Source organism: Lupinus angustifolius, chromosome LG06, assembly GCF_001865875.1.
Source record: "Lupinus angustifolius cultivar Tanjil chromosome LG06, LupAngTanjil_v1.0, whole genome shotgun sequence".
In the NCBI taxonomy this organism is placed as follows: domain Eukaryota; kingdom Viridiplantae; phylum Streptophyta; class Magnoliopsida; order Fabales; family Fabaceae; genus Lupinus; species Lupinus angustifolius.
This window is the reverse complement of record NC_032014.1, coordinates 7,855,150-7,870,305: the sequence shown is the minus strand read 5'-3', so window position 1 is coordinate 7,870,305 and position 15,156 is coordinate 7,855,150. Positions and strand designations below refer to the sequence as shown.

The 15,156-nt window shown below is 33.2% G+C and overlaps 2 long non-coding RNA genes across 2 annotated transcripts in view; both read left to right on the top strand.

The window, feature by feature from the left end:
- Positions 1-8,609, top strand: part of LOC109349498 — a 31,470-nt gene extending 22,861 nt beyond the window's left edge. Inside the window, exons 5-7 of the long non-coding RNA XR_002107979.1 lie at positions 7,815-7,881; positions 8,013-8,049; positions 8,488-8,609. This is a non-coding gene — a long non-coding RNA (uncharacterized LOC109349498). The remainder of the gene's footprint in view (positions 1-7,814; positions 7,882-8,012; positions 8,050-8,487) is intronic.
- LOC109349497 lies at positions 8,842-13,857 on the top strand. The gene is made up of 8 exons (XR_002107978.1): positions 8,842-9,053; positions 9,595-9,700; positions 9,911-10,049; positions 10,249-10,392; positions 11,233-11,349; positions 11,827-11,904; positions 12,296-12,462; positions 13,028-13,857. It is a non-coding gene; the product is annotated as an uncharacterized LOC109349497 (long non-coding RNA).

The window sequence follows — 15,156 nt, the reverse complement described above, 5'->3', positions numbered from 1 at the left end:
TATATATATATTTAATTCATATTTTGTTCTTCTGACAAATGAAAAAATAATGGCTGCATGAAGTGATATAAAGTTTGAGACAATGTCTCCAGCACTGTTAGAGCAAGCTATGAGCTTTGTCATATGGAACCTAGGTCTATCAGAAGATTGTATTTCCAAAGCAAAAACAAAAGATTACAATTCCCTCTCATTCTTAGGATGAGTCATATATCAGGTTTCTTAATTCTCTACCATTGTTATTTTCTATTTTCTAGTGGCACTTGTTAAGTTTCTATTATTTTTTATTTCTTTAACTATTAAAATATTCCACTCATTTAATATTATTTATTAATTGCTTGCCTTAATGATAAAAAATAGAGTAGTGAAAATAGTAATAGGATAAAATGATAAAAGTTTCAAAAAAATATTAAATATTTTTTAAAAATAATTATGAATTTTTTAAATACAATCTTATTAAAGAAATATTTTTGAAGTTGTATAAAAATTAAAGTTTATGATAACCAAAAATAAATGAAACCATATGAGGCGTTGGGCCAAGGCCCATGTTTCGTGTGACCGTTGCGTTTAAGTGTGCATGATATTTACGTTAACTTAACTCTATATATTGTTGTTGTTCGTTGAAACACATACATTGTTGTTGTTGGAGAGAGTGAGAGACAGAGAGAGAGAGAGAGTGAGAGATAGAGGGAGTCAGAATTTGTGGCATTTCATCTCTCTCAATTTTATCTCTTCCTTCAGCAACAGAGGCAATTCAATTTCTTCTTTTCTTACTCTATTTTTCTCTTTCTTCCATTTCCCCGTTTTTTGTTTTAACATTTCAATTCTTTTTACTATTTCATTTCACCAAAGTGTCAAGCAAATCAAAACCCTAAAATCTTGAAACAATTACTCAGAACGTTTATTCTTGGTGGATTGAGAGTGTGGGTAAGCGATCTTGGTGGAACAGAGAGAGAATACAATTTTCTTATGGCTTGACAATTCAATAATGTTTATTCTTCGAAGACCAAGAATTTAGTCTATAATGATTCTTTATAATTTCCTTGACACGTTAATGTTGCGAGAGAAAGTTTGCACAAGATTGAGGACCTCAAATATAAATAAGTATCCATTAAAGTTTCACTCTCTGTTGTGCTTTTCTTGCTTTTTTGACCTTAAATTATACGGTTGAAACTTGAATTCATATAGAGTTTGTAACTTGTAAGTGCTACATGTTTCTGAGTTCCCTTTCTTTCTAGATTTTCAATCTTATTGGATAGAGCTAACACACTCTAATGGGATAACATTCTCAGTTATTCAAGAATTTCATTCTTGGTGGATTGAAATTGTGTGTAAACGATTTTTGTAGAATAGAGAGGGAGAGAAAGAGAATAACATTTCCTTGTGTCGTTTTCCATCCTATATCATGTTTCTTTGTTTAGCCTTGTTGCTGCTTTTGCATATGTTGAATCATTTCTGATTTTAGTTCATCCAAAAACAAGCTTATACTGTTAGTATTATTAATGTAATTATTGTTTCTAATTTCTTCGCAATAAATGAAAGAGCACTTCTCAGTGATACATCAACCACTTGTTACGTTTCCCTCTTATTTCCCAATACTTTATATCAATACTTCATCTTCACATTAACCCTAATAATAGGGGAGGGGGAGGAATATGTGAAAAACTAAGAAAAGGTATGTTGAATGTAGGTTGAGGAGCAATTTTCGGTTAGATAAGGTGTTACTTTCAGAGTGGTGTTGGACAAATGTGGTTTCTTTTTTAAGCTTCATTTAAGATATGTGTAACTTTGTCTTTTATGGAATAAACCACTCCTATCCTCATTATCTTTCCCCCTTACATGGGTTATCATTGCTCTACTTTACTGCTTCATTTCTGTTATATAATTTGAAGGGAAAAAACAAAACCATGCAGACCCTCTTACCTATATAGTATATACATTAACTACTCTTTGCTTTCTTAGATGCTTATCAATTCATGTTTCCCTTCTTTGACTTTCCTATAACTTTCATTCTTTCTCTTGATACAAACTTCCAGCCCTGCTTGCTCTACCCTTTAGCTGTAAGTGGAAACTATGATTGTTTCTTTTGTTAGTCCTTAATTCCTTATATTCAAACTATTTTGGAAGTTAAATTCTAAACGGGGGGTTCTACCAGTTCACTCACTATATTTATTGTCTGATATAACAAACAATGTCTATAAATATTGAACATTTATGCAAATTAGTTGTTGACTACCAATTTATGAGTCCTTGAAACTCTTTAGTGTTGCTATTTCAAACCCTCTATAGCTACTAGAGTTTTCAATGCATATACAATTCTTTATAGTTTGAAGTCAATACACTATCTACTCCTATGACATTATCTTTGTTTTAGTACTTGGTAGTTGGTATTGAGTGTGAAAGGCTTTGACTCTAATGTTTATTGGCCAATCATGTGTTTGTTCAGTTCTACCTATTTTACCTTATTTATATACACAGGCTAAAAATTTTAGGTCAGAGAAATAATCTTCTGATCCCCTTAAAAAGCATGAGGTGAATGACATTTATTTCCTTGCTGCAGCATAACAGATTAGAAACTGAAAAATAGGGGTGCTGTATAATCTTCAGATTGATTCTGCTGTAGCTGTTGTATAATACATACTTAAAAATTCAAGTACATTGTAGCCATTAATATAATGGTTGTAAAATTCTCTCTCCCTTGTCTCACACACAGGCACTTCGTATTTGAAAGGATTCAGCTGCATGTGGTGCATTGTCTGCTTATGATTTTTTGGGTGCCTGCTCATGAATTTTGACTTGGAAAATCATTAAATTTGTGTTTTGTTTGATAAGTGATAACATCTGGAATATTCTTTCCCAATTGCATAGACTAAATAGTTCATTTCTATTACTTGTAGTGTATGGGTTGGAAAAATGAAGTTGGAGCTCAAATTTGTTTTTGCAAAAGTTGCCCTGTAACTAAAACCTATTTAAATTCATATAAGTTGCTTTTATCATAAATTGCAGATTATATCATAGAGGGGTGAAAACTAATTGCATGTTTTGTTCCAGAGTTCAAGTTTAAACATTGACACAACACAGATCTTTTTGAAATTTTTGCATTTGTTGATATTTGATTGTGGTTACTAACCAATATGAATATGGTAGGAGTGCAATATCGTATCCATTTTAGATTAAATGGGTAGACTGTGAGCACTGCCATTATATGGTAATTACTTTTTTCCATGTAGATGCAGAGGAAGATGTAAAAATAACCGCCTTCAGTTAATAATGCATCAAAAAGTGGTCTGTTTGGCAATGTTTCCTCCTAACTCTTATAAATGCATGGTAGTACTTCATTGAATTTAGTACTTGTAATTGACGAGGTTTTTTCTTCTTTTTTTCTTGTACCATGCAAATTTCAGCATTGGACTGTTGCTGCTTTGCTAAAGCACAAAATTGACTGTGATGATTCTGTCATGCTTGTGGAATGACATTTGAATTACGATTGCAAGATAATAGAGGTGTACAAAATACGGAGAATGATGCGGAAACTGAAGAAAGACTTTTTATACCATTCATGAAACTATTATGTGTGGCTCTCCAAAAGCTTCTGAATCATGAAGCAGGGTTTATTCCAATACAGGATTGGCACCAAAAGTGGAATTGGCCTATGCAGATATTTCCAGAAATATCAAAGTGAAGCAACTTATACTTTAATCTCATTTTAATCCCTATTGAGATTAATGTTTGGTTGTTGTTTTTATATAAATCATGCTGTCAAAATTGAGAATAATTTTCAAATTGTCAGTTGATAAAGTTGTCAGTTAAAACTTGAAAGCATTATATTTCTCCACTTTAACATTGCTGGCCTATCTAAAAGTAAGTTTCCTTTTGCCTTCATAGCATCCTATTCCTTGACCCTCCTGATGAGTGATGATAAATGAATGTCAAAATTTAATTGTTTGTCCTAATGATAAAAAGTAGAGTATTCTAACTTCTATGCTTTCAATATTTGATAACTTGGCTGATTTTCTGAAACACAATTTGCATCTCAGCCTGTTGCTCAGTCTGCCTAATTTAAGTTGATGCTCTCCATTCAGGGAGGAAACTTTCAATGGAGGAAACTTTCAATAGCTCAGGTTTGTTTTGTAAGGCTTTTTTTGCCTTAGCTGATAATGTTTTGTGTGGGCTCTCATTTAAACACTAATGTTCCATTTATTGATCCAGGAAACTTGTGAGGTACAAGATTCTGTTGAAAATTTTGCTCTATGGTGGAAAGCTTGAGTGGTTTCCATACTTATGATAAAAATTTGCTCCACACGGGCGTTGCTTACAAATGATTAGGGTGAGGATTCATACTTTTAACCTACTACACCAAAACTCATCCATTTATTTTACTTTCATTTGAGGGTAGAATAAATGGATAGGATTGAGTGTAAGTGAACATTTCCACACCTAGTTCAAGTCTTGTGGTTTCAAGTTTTAAAAAATTGTTACCAAGTTTATAATTTCTTAGGCACTGCCATCTCATGTATGCACTATTTGCTATAGTCAGCACCCAGTTATATACTTTACCATTGTGACTGCATATAATGTAGTCATTAACATATAATGCAGCCATATATATTCCAATGATATTCTTTCCTTCATACTTGCTTTAACATATAATGCAGCGGCTGCATTATATGTTAGAGCAACCTCAAAAATGAAATTTCAAACTTGCCAGCTACTGAGACCATGCTATGTATGCAATGGTAGGGGTCCCAGCATAGTGCATAAAAAATCAATGAACAGAAAATTTCTATTTTCTCAACAAAATTTGCAGGATTAATTTTGGACTCATTCACTCAATGCTCAGCACAATATTTGATCCATTTGCACTTTTTTAGTTTCACATAATTAGAATTTTGGGCACTAATAGGTGAAACCTATTTAGCTTTTGAAATACTAAAACCTTTACTTTTTGAACAAGTTCCAAAGCCTTGATGATTTGAACACATACAAGGGTAGAATTAGTCCTAGAACCAAACAAAAATAGTACAGAGAATTGTGGTAGATAATACATGTTTAATAACAGATACTATTAATTTAAGTTCAACATGTTTCCTTCCAAACTTGATCAAAGTAATATTTGACTATTAATTTAATAACAGCTACTACTAACAGAGTCTTGGATATATACAAATATATCACAAATCTAATGTATAGGTGCAAGGTAAAATTGATGCACAGCCATCTTGTATGCACTCCTAGGCGAAATTTGAAAGGAAAAGAATTATATTTTGGAAGCAGCAAAAGAAGATTACAGCTCAGAAGATTATATTTTGGAACTAGGAACTTCTTTTTCACTGTAGAAGCTGAAGTGATTCAATTAAAGAGAAGAACGAATGCTTACATCTATATAAAAATGTTATAATTTTCAAAGAGGTAACATATCAGGTTTCTTTATTTCTCTGCCACTTTATTTTCTAGTAGCACTTGCTAAGTTTTATTATTTTTCATTTCTAAAATTTAATTGTTTGTCCTAATTACGAAAAATACAGTATTCAAAATTTTAATACGAGGAATTAGAAAATAATATATGTTTGATGTTTCACACAAAATTATTAAATATCTTATAAGAAGAATTATCAATTTTTTAAATACCATCTGATTAAAAAAAATATATTTCTAAAGATGTATCAAAATTAAACCATATTGTGTCAGGGCCCATGTTGCGCATGACTGTTTAAACCTCACTCTATATGGAGTTGTATGTTCAAAACACTGTATACATATTGTTGTTGTTGGTGTGTAAGAGACAGAGAGAGTGAGAAGATGTCGCATTTCATCTCTCTCAATTTCTTCGTGTCATTGTTTTGAAGCAACTGAAGAAACATCATTAAATATAGAGAGCTAATTCAATTCTTGTAGGGATTTCTTCTCTTTCTCTGCTTGGTATGTGCTTTCATTCATTTTCCATCTTTTGTTTAGTCTTCTTTTTCTTCCAAAAGTGGTTGCTTATTATGAACCGGTTATAAATGTTACTTTATTCCACAGCTTTACTTTTCTTGTTCTGTTATAGACTTAGCTTCCTTTTCCAAAACCATGAATCCAGAGTAATCAAATCTGGAAACATCTCTTTATTTTATTTCCAGAACAATTATTGAATGCAGGAGCTACAATATTTTACTGTTGTCCCTAGCCTCCATCTTTTGTTTAGTGTTCTTTTTCTTCCTTGCAGATTGTGTTAATGGGAGCAACAAACAGGGTCACCAGAACTTGTCCAAAAGTGGTTGCTTATTATGAACAGGTTACACATGTTCTTTTACTTTTCTTGTTCTATTATAGACTTAGCTTCCTTTTCCAAAACCATGAATCCAAAACAAGCCACTTGTTACCATGCCTCCTAGTTTTTCCTTCCCAAATCATTCTCTCCTTCATTTTGAAGAAAGAAGAAGAAAGGGGAAGAAGTATGGGATAATGCTACTATTGCTGTTTTTCTTCCTTTTCTCTCTTACTACTGTCTTTACAATTCTCATATACCTTCCACTCTCACTCTCCCTTCATCACTTTTCAACATAACTAAAAAAATTGAAATTATGCTTCTGTTCTCCCAACCAATATTCACAAAGAGGTGTTTATTTTCTCATCAGTTAACAACTATTTTGATTTGGTGTAATATTAGTAATATTTTCTTAGATCTTGATTCCAAAGGGCTTATTCAAACTATCTTCACCACAGAAATATTTTCTTTGTATATTATCTCATGTTTTAACATCTAAGTAACTTTCTCAAATCTCAGATTCTGAAACAGAACTACGCAGAACATGACCAATTGGATCCACTTAGTTAAAAGTTAAGTTCTCATGCGATCTGATAATCTATAAACCTTCAATACTGAACTTTTCACTTAGTTATTCTCATGATATACTACTCAATTGGATCCACTTAACTATCATTCCTTTTATGAAGTTGCAAAACCAGCAGTCCAATGACTACTGAGCCACTTCAAATCCCAGGAAATGTGTATTTGAAAGATCTGCTTTTATAGACAATCAAAGTCCAGGAAAATTGGTTATGAAGCGAGGAGGTGTAGCAGATCAACTTTACTTTGTATGTCATGGTGAGCTGGTAAGTGTGGTAACCTATTGGTTTGTATATGTGTGTTATTGCCATTTTTTTGCAGTTGATTAAACCGATGTATGAGCATCTTCAATGTTACTTTCTATTTAATAGTAGGTCTAACTTCATCATAGAAGCTAGCTCATGAATGTTCTCTACTCTTATATTAAACTATTAAACTATAAAATTATAGTAGGTCTAACACATTTTCATGTCTATAAAATTATAGTAGGTCTAACACATCTTTCACGTCTATAAAATTATGCTTTCAAGATTGAACATCTATAAATAACCCAGCATCAAGAGAGGCCATTTTGCTATGTTAAATTAATTGAGCCTAACTCCATCCCAAAAGGCAAAAGCTACTACCTGACTAGGAAGACTGCCCGGATGGCAAAATAAATGGTTCTTTACTTAACATAATGTCGGAATTGAAGTCCCCCATTGGTTCAAATGAAGAAGAGTATATATATGAGAAGACAAGTCAACTCATTGTTTTAAAATTTTGGTTCATTATGTGGTAGGAGGAGCCTCTAATTTGAGTTCACTTCTTTGCATCTTATTTATAGGAAACAATTGACTCCTCTAGTGTCTACTATATTTGGACATGTCATACAAGTTTCTCATAATATATTTTTTCCTATAGGATGGCAATGACTACTGAGCCACTTCAAATCTCATAATATATTTTTTCCTACCAGAAATATGTATGTGAAAATCTGCTGTAATAGGCGACTAAAGTCCATGAAGACTTTTTCCTCCCAGGAGAATTGGTTATGAAGCAAGGAGGTGCAGCTGGTAAGTTTTGTGGTAACCTATTGGTTTGTTAACGTGTGTTATTGCCGTTTTTTGCAGTTGATTAAATGTTATTACTCTTATATTAAATTGATGTATGAGCATCTTCAATGTTACTTTCTATTTAATTGTAGGTTTAACTTCATCATAGAAGCTAGCTCATACGGGTAGGTAGGTTGTCCATAAAAAATGTTCTCTACTCTTATATTAAACCAATATGTAAGTGTTTTGCCTATTGAGTTCACTTCTTTGCATCTTATTTATAGGAAACAATTGACTCCTCTAGTGTCTACTATTTGGACATGGCATACAAGTTCCTCTGTAGGAAACAAATAACATTGGGTTAAGATTTAAGGCAATAAGTGAGAAATATGATCACTGACCTATATGTTCTGAGTGAACTATACCTCACTGAAAGCATTTTTTCATAGAAGATGAAGATTATGTAAGAAAATGCTATGTTGAAAAGAAGATAAGAAAACATGAACCAGGATTATTTCACTTCTAACTGTGATGTTTCTATATTTGAGGAATATGCATACAAGTTCCTCTCTAGATGCCATCAAAACACTATATCCCATTTTTTGACTGTTTTGTTGTTGTCTACAGCAGAGATAATGCAGGAAGTTGGTGATACAGAAGAGATAATTACATTGCAAACCTACAGTTCCTTTGGTGAGGTTTCTTTCCTTTGCAATATGCATCAAACTTCAATGGTTCAAGCTCATGAGTTTTGCATCTTGATAAGCTACCCTTTATAGACATACTGAAGCTATATTTGCCTTAATCTGAGCCGAATTATTTTGTTAAATTTCCTTTTTTTCCCATGAGGGTTTTCACTCCCCTTTTCTGGATTTGAACCGATGGTGACATGGCAAACCTCACCAGGTTAAAGATTTAATCTTTTTCAAACCCCCACTTTAACTTAACAACAATGTCCGTAAATTGTTTTGACTTTGATTCAGTGCACCAGCAGCACTTTGATTTGAACCGATGGTGACATGGCAAACCTCACCATGTTAAAGATCGAATCTTTTTCAAAACCCCACTTTAATTTAACAACAATGTCCGTATATTGTTTTGACTTTGATTCAGTGCACCAGTAGCACCTGAAAGAAGCTAGTGTGTTTGTGTTGCTGAAGATTTGAAGATCTTGCATTTCTTATGTATTGGAGGTTGGTATTTATGATATAACAATATTGGTGCTGAATGTTGGCCTTTCTTATCTTTTGTCTATCATTCTGAAGTTGAATGGTTAGTTTTTGGTTAATGTAAATTCCATTGTAAGTTACTTGCTATCTGAAAACTAATTAATTTATGTATGTACCTAGGATGTGAGGCTGACACATCAAAGTTTCTTTCCTTTTACTTCAAAGCAATTTATATGTACCTATGGATAAGAGATCCTCATCCTCCTTTAACCGGCCATATGCTTTGTAAAAAGGAAACTTGTCAGACAAGTAACTAGTGTAAGAAATACAGGCTGTTGGTTGATGTTTGACATGTATTTAAAATTCTTTGTAATATTGTTTTGTTTGAATGTTCTATATTTACTGAATAATGTTGATATTGCTTTTCTGTTATCATAATAGTGAAGTAATTTTCCTAGAAAATTGAAAATATTATTTATAGTGACAAAATTTAGCATGTTCTAATCTTTTAAATTCCATTTTAATAGTACTTAGTCCTTTCTACACTCCATTTTTTTCTCTATAGATGCATCATGTCGGCTTTGTGGACGCTGAAAACAAGAATCTCACATCTGCAAAACTGGAGGCTTTCAAAGGATGCAACTCTTCAGGATGTTAATCACTTTGCTTTGGTGAGAATCAATTTTGTCAACTATGAAATATTAAACTCTCAATTATCTATTGACCTTCTTTATTAGTCAAATATTGTATCATGAATCTTATATGGTACAGTATATATAGTAAATATTGGTCCAGGTACGATTTATTCAATCGTGCCTTTGACTTGATTTTTTATTTACGTTTTATTTTATTTACATTTTGTTAGATTCTATGTCTTCTAGTGTAGGAAACTGAAGACTCATTGTCCAAGGATACAGTACAAATAGCTCGTATTTTGTTTTACCTATGAGTCATTCCAACTTTTGTTGAGTGTTTGCCCAGCCTTGTATTCAGCAACATGGTAGCTCCAGCTATGTTTTTGTATCCTATGTCAACCATGTACATGAATGGTTTTCTGGATCTTTACAAAAAATAGCTTTTCAGCCAAAACTTATCTCTGCAGCATTTTAAATATAATATATCCTAAACACTAGATAAGCTAATTCAGTCATGCATTAAATAATATTTTGGTTGTCTGGATTCTTATTGCATTAATTGTTGCTTTCTTAATTGAAACTAGATATTTGGAGCATTCCAGTTGAAAAGTAGTTTGAGCCTCTCATTCTTTGTTCGTGGCACTTATGTCTGGGGAAGGAATCTGAAAAGAATGATAGTGTCATTGAAGGAGCAACTTGTTTTCCATTATATACAAATATCCTTAGTGGTATTTGATTCTACTAATGATCTTAACCCTAAATCTGAGACTTCTATTTCGATTACATATTCATTCTTTTATGCAATTTAACTATATGGATATCCCTTTGAGGGTATGACTTCTGGGGTCGTGGGAATTTTCCCACATCTTCCTGCTGGATGCCCTGCCACTTTTTATTGCACTTAGAGCCTGTAAAAGAATCTTCTCCAACACTGGAGAGACAGGTTATTGCCTTTGTTTTGCATTTAAGGGAAAAAGTATCATGTACTTCCCTCTCCAGTATTGGAGAGGATCCTGACCGTATTATTGTTTCTAAACTTCATTTTGCAAGCCTCTTATTTACTTTTTAGGGCTTGCCCGTCTAGATGAGACTGTTGGCACAGATGATTACTATGTTGCCACAATATGCACAGAACATGCTTCTTAATGAGTTATATTCACAAGTGGCTGATTATGATGGTGTTGTTCTTAAACTGGCATTAAGTTCATGATTGCAGTCATTATCTTACCTTTGTAAAACAGCTACCCACCAAAATGCAGCCTCGAAAAAAACTAAAACTATATATAATTTGACTTTAGCCAGTATTGCGGACCCATTATGTAGTGGTAGACTAACTTCACTACTGCAAAAGAATTAAGTTCATCATTTTTGTTTTTTTGGTGTACTATATCCAGTTTTATACTTTCTGGTGTCCTTAATGCCCTTGTTACTGCATGTTATATATTTTGAGTCAATTCTTCACTTGCTGTGTTTATCTAATCTACTATCTGGGATGGCTATCTTTTTTTCTCACTGCACCTATCTGTTTATTCTCAATTTTTAATTTTCCTTTGGTTTGATTCTCCAAGGAGAGGATGTGTCTAGAATGCATCTAAAACTACCTCTCCACTCTGCCTCCGCCTCTTGGGCTGCATCTAAAACACTCTTCATTGGATTGTACACTTCCATGACTACTAACTCGTGTGGTAATAATTTTAATCTCCAAAATATAGCAGCAATGGTTTTTTTTTAAATTTTTTAGCAGGCTATCTCTCAAGCATAACCATAGCAGTGATATAACAATGGTTGAGATGGAGGTAAAACCAGGAGGCGTCTGAGGAGGCGCCTCCAGCAGTTGTGGGGGTGGAAATGATGTGGAGTAGCTTTGCAAAACTCTTATCAAAATCAATTCCTAATAAAGAGAAGAACTAATATTCATGGGTTTATATCTGGTTAACTAATATTCTTTGAGACAACTCCAATCTTCTATTTCATTGGCATTTATTTGGCATTATGTTAATTCATGCTTTTGGTCCTTTCGAATTATAAAATAAAATCCAGAAGCATCTTTCCCTCAAAATTAGTGCACTAATAAAATCAACTTCCTTTTACCAGACTATAATTTCTAACTAATTAGACTGAGTACATATCTCTTGACTCTTAATTCCATTTTCTTTTTTAAGCTTGGTGCTGTTGAGTTCCTTTGCAAACCACTCTGTGAGGACAAACTCAGAAATATCTGGCAGCATGTGGTTCATAAGGTCTGTAAATCTTAATGACAAGCTGACAATACATTGGCAATTACTATTAAGAGTAAACTTTCACTTAGTCCTCCAAAGATAATAGTGTTACCAGTTAGGGCCTCGAAAGTTTTTTGTTACCAATGAAGTTCTTCAAAGATTTAAAGCGTCACCTGCACCAATAAAGTCCTTTAATTTTACATCTTTCAAGGACTTAATTGGTGACACCAAATTTTTGGAGGACCTGACTGCTGACAGCCTGACACCATTGTGTTTGGACTTTGTAGCACTAAGTTGTCTGTTTATTCAAATATAACATGAGATATATAGTTTCTAATGTCATCATGTTTGAACCTAAACTTGTCGAAACTACGAGTGGAAATTTGAGTGCTGAAAGTACTTCATTACAAAGGGAACCCAAGAAGGAGGAAGAGGACTTTGCCAATCGTTCTAAGGGTGAGAGTGAGAATGGAGTTTCTTCACATCCACAGATTATAAAGATTCAAAGCAAGACTAACAGTAATAGAAAATATCCCAAGAAAGTCAGTGCTAACTGAAGCTAATAGGAAGAAGATGAAAGTAAGCTGATTTATGATGACTCATTCTTTGTATCATGTTCTTCTGACCATCTTGCCTGTACTATTTGCTGGCACATGCTCATGTTATTGGTATAAATAACTGTATGGCTCACATTACCAGACAAATATGCCCAATGTTTTCTTTAATCTGTCAATATTCTCAATATTTTGCATTTGCATGCTTGGAATTAATGAAGAAATTACATGGATTTTAAACATTTCACATTCCACATTCATTAGCTGATTAAAGGAAATTTTATAATGGAATTATCAAATGTTAACTAGTCTTGGATTGAAAATCTTATAAAGGACACTTTCAATTGGAAGAGGTTTTTTAAAGAGCACTGATCCAATCATCATTTTTCATATCATCAGTTTTAAATAGAATGTGTTTTCTAGTTATGGAAAAATTCATTGAGTTGTGATCAAAGTAGAAATGTATGATCCACATACAAATAACTACTGAATTTGAATAGTTTTTTGTATGCCATAAATAGTTTGTAATATATGTTATCTGCCAATTTTTATTTTCTAAATACAGTTTTGGGACTTGATTTTTGTCTCAGGTAGATCTGCACAACAAATATTGTGAAGGCATTGGAACAACTTGGCATTGATCGAGAATATGTTATCTGCTATTCCTTCAAGAATATTGGAACTAATGAAAGTAGAAGGCTTGACAAGGCATAATGTAGCAAGCCACCTTCAGGTCATTATGTACCTTGGTGATTCTAGTTACTTTTAGTCCCAAAAATGGATGCTTATCATTAACTTGGTCCCTATATGTAATAAAAAAATTCAATTCAGTCCCTATACATACATCATTTTCAATTTGCTCCGTGCTGTTTATTGCCGTTAAAACACAGTCTGATGGAGTTATGCTACCTTATTATGCCTAGTGATTCATCAAATCACTGTTCATTGGTTCTTGAATTATGTAGGGCTTTAATAGTTATTTTAATATTCCCCCTGATTCATTGGTATGCTATTGGCAAGTGACACTAATTTGGGAACAGTTTCAACAATATGGTAAAGTTGAGATTTGGATGCTCAAGTTCAAGGATGCTCTGGAGGTGTTTAGTTTCTATTAGCATAACTGCTTGCAGATCTTTGCATTTATATTATTGTTAGAAATCTGTCTTGTTGGAAGATGATAGATATTATTGTTAAAACTTAAAACCACACTCAAGTCACTGGGGCTTATGTGATTGATCAGAGGGATATGACACACTCAAGTCAAAACCACAATAACCCATTTTTGAGTGTCAATCTTCATCAACATTTTCCATCTGCATAATAAAATGAGTATGCCATGATGTCACACATGTGAATTTTGTGAAAAGCGGATGTTTGTATACCGTGTGGTTTATGCCAATTTTCCTTCAGTTGTAATTTGTTTGTTTGAATATTAGGTACAACTGATGCGAATTCAAATGAGGATACCTGAGTATGGGTGGACAACACAGAAGGTTTTTCACTTGATGAATTTTGTTGTCAATGGATGTAAGCTTTTTTTTAATCTTCTATGAAAAGCTTTTTTAGCTTATATTTTTTATGATTACCGAAGCCTTATTACATATGCAATGAGGGCTGTCATTTTCGGTTATACAATAGCGTGTTAACAATTAAATCAAAGGTATTTTCCTATTCTGGGTTATTGGCATTGATAGACCCTTGTTCCTCAGCCTTTAACTTCAATAGGGAATAGAGATCTTTTTGTTTTCCTCCTGGAAGGATGGCCTGATTGCACCTTCGATGCATAGAAAAAGTTCAAAAGCACTAAAAACCTCATGAAATCTGAATTTCGAACAATGAAAACTAAGGGGAATATAAGAAATGAAGGGACTAATATACTTCCATCGAGCTAGGGTGTCTTGATCCCTCCAAATAGGATTGCTTTACTCATCGTGGCCGAGAATTCCAATACTCACTTTTCCTATTACACCTCCCCTATTAGAGCAGTGTCCTCTTGAAATTAAAAGGATTATATACTCTAATCTTCTCCCAATCTTTTGTTTCTATTGAGATAAAACATCCAAATTTGTAAGTAAAGTCTTCCTTAACAATTGCAGGCACTTTGGATAATTTTGTAGCAGATTCTGCATCTATTGCTTCTAGCTTCTAATATCATGCTGAGTTCAAGACATCCTTTTCTCTGGAGAAGTTTGAGCTCGGTAAGGCGTACCTTGCAACTGCACAAAGTGTAGCTTATTATATGTCTATGGAGTATCTACAGGTTCTTTTTTTTTATGTTTTCTTTATTTTATTTAGATTTCTTCATTTTTATTTCTTTCTTTATTTTAATTCTAGCTTTTGGTATTGTACAGGGCAGGGCATTGCTAAATGCAATTGGTAATTTACAACTGTCAGGTTCTTATGCCGAGGCTCTCAGAAAGCTGGGTCAAAATTTAGAGGATGTGGCTAATCAGGTCTAACCATGTTATGGGCTTATGGCTTTCCATTATTGCATTACTTTCTTACTTATTTAAAGCTATGCAGTAATTTGGTCTTCTTTCCTCTTTTAGAAATCAGTCAGTCCTATTGGTAGCATGTAAAGAGTAACTAGTAAGTTTAGCAGGACAAGAGTAACACTTCCTTTTGCCCATTTCTCAAATATGTTATCTATCATATTGAGGATTTCAGATGCTATTATCCATTAGAAATCAATGATTATTTGCAGATTTTTGTAATAAAT